This window comes from Numenius arquata, unplaced genomic scaffold, assembly GCF_964106895.1.
Source record: "Numenius arquata unplaced genomic scaffold, bNumArq3.hap1.1 HAP1_SCAFFOLD_450, whole genome shotgun sequence".
NCBI classification, from domain to species: Eukaryota; Metazoa; Chordata; class Aves; order Charadriiformes; family Scolopacidae; genus Numenius; species Numenius arquata.
The window spans coordinates 5,137-7,704 of record NW_027414664.1 but is presented as its reverse complement, the minus strand read 5'-3'; positions in this window follow the sequence as shown (position 1 = coordinate 7,704).

The window sequence follows — 2,568 nt, the reverse complement described above, 5'->3', positions numbered from 1 at the left end:
CGGGCACTTACACAGCCCTACAGGTCCCTACGGAAATCTACGGGACTCCACGGGCCCCTAGGGAACCCTACAGATTTCGACGGAACCTTACGAGCCCCTCTGGAACCCTACAGAATACTCCAGGACCCGACAGCACTCTACAAGACCCTTAGCAACACAACGGAACCTCACTAAAACCCTATGGGCCCCTACAGAACACTGCAGGTGCCTACGGAACCCTACAGACCCCTACGGAATACTACCAGCTACTACGGAAACCTATGGCCCCTACGGAACTCTACGGAACCTGACAGAAACACTGTGGGCCCCTACAGGCCCTTGCGGGCACTTGCAGAACTCTGCAGGAACCCACGGAACTTTATGGAACCCTACCAGCCCCTACGGAAGCGTAAAGACCCTTGCAGGCAGTTACGGAACGGTACAGGGCCCTACGGAACTTTACCAGCCACTACGGAACTCTACGGGCCCCTACGGAACCCTGCAGAACCCTCCGGAACCTTACAGAATCCCACAGACTCCTACAGACTCCTGCGGGCACTTACACAACCCTACAGGTCCCTACGGAAATCTACGGGACTCCACGGGCCCCTAGGGAACCCTACAGATCTTGACGGAACCCTACGAGCCCCTCTGGAACCCTACAGAATACTCCAGGACCCGACAGCACTCTACAAGACCCTTAGCGACACAACGGAACCTCACTAAAACCCTATGGGCTCCTACAGAACACTGCAGGTGCCTACGGAACCCTACAGACCCCTACGGAATACTACCAGCCACTACGGAAACCTATGGCCCCTACGGAACCTGACAGAAACACTGTGGGCCCCTACAGGCCCTTGCGGGCACTTACAGAACTCTGCAGGAACCCACGGAACTTTATGGAACCCTACCAGCCCCTACGGAAGCCTAAAGACCCTTGCAGGCAGTTACGGAAAACCACAGGCCCCTACGGAACCCTACAGACACCTGCTGGCACTTTCAGAACCCTGCAGGCCCCTACGGAACCCTACAGGTCCATACAGAACCCCACAGGGCCCTACGGAACTTTACCAGCCACTACGGAACTCTACGGGCCCCTACGGAACCCTGCAGAACCCTCCGGAACCTTACAGAATCCCACAGACTCCTGCGGGCACTTACACAACCCTAACAGGCCCTTACGGAACACTGCCAGCCCCTATGGAAGGAACCCTACGGGCCCCTACAGAACACTACTGGCTCCTGCGGTACTCTACAGGCCTCTAGGGAACCTACGAAGCTCTAAGGAGCCCTATGGATCCTTACGGAACAGTACGGGCCCCTTCAGACCTCTGCGGGCGCTTATGGAAACCTACAGGACCCTACGGAACTGTACGAGACTCTACAGGCCCCTACGGAACCGTACGAGACTCTACAGGTCCCTTGGGAACATCACCGGCCCCTACGGAACCCTACACAACCCTCCGGAAACATATGGCACCCTACAAGCTCCTACCAACCCCTGCGGGCACTTACACAACCCTACAGGTCCCTACGGAAATCTACGGGACTCTACGGGCCCCTAGGGAACCCTACAGATCTTGACGGAACCCTACGAGCCCCTCTGGAACCCTACAGAATACTCCAGGACCCGACAGCACTCTACAAGACCCTTAGCGACACAACGGAACCTCACTAAAACCCTATGGGCTCCTACAGAACACTGCAGGTGCCTACGGAACCCTACAGACCCCTACGGAATACTACCAGCCACTACGGAAACCTATGGCCCCTACGGAACCTGACAGAAACACTGTGGGCCCCTACAGGCCCTTACGGGCACTTGCAGAACTCTGCAGGAACCCACGGAACTTTATGGAACCCTACCAGCCCCTACGGAAGCCTAAAGACCCTTGCAGGCAGTTACGGAAAACCACAGGCCCCTACGGAACCCTACAGACACCTGCTGGCACTTTCAGAACCCTGCAGGCCCCTACGGAACCCTACAGGTCCATACAGAACCCCACAGGGCCCTACGGAACTTTACCAGCCACTACGGAACTCTACGGGCCCCTACGGAACCCTGCAGAACCCTCCGGAACCTTACAGAATCCCACAGACTCCTGCGGGCACTTACACAACCCTAACAGGCCCTTACGGAACACTGCCAGCCCCTATGGAAGGAACCCTACGGGCCCCTACAGAACACTACTGGCTCCTGCGGTACTCTACAGGCCTCTAAGGAACCTACGAAGCTCTACGGAGCCCTATGGATCCTTACGGAACAGTACGGGCCCCTTCAGACCTCTGCGGGCGCTTATGGAAACCTACAGGACCCTACGGAACTGTACGAGACTCTACAGGCCCCTACGGAACCGTACGAGACTCTACAGGTCCCTTGGGAACATCACCGGCCCCTACGGAACCCTACACAACCCTCCGGAAACATATGGCACCCTACAAGCTCCTACCAACCCCTGCGGGCACTTACACAACCCTACAGGTCCCTACGGAAATCTACGGGACTCCACGGGCCCCTAGGGAACCCTACAGATTTCGACGGAACCTTACGAGCCCCTCTGGAACCCTACAGAATACCCCAGGACC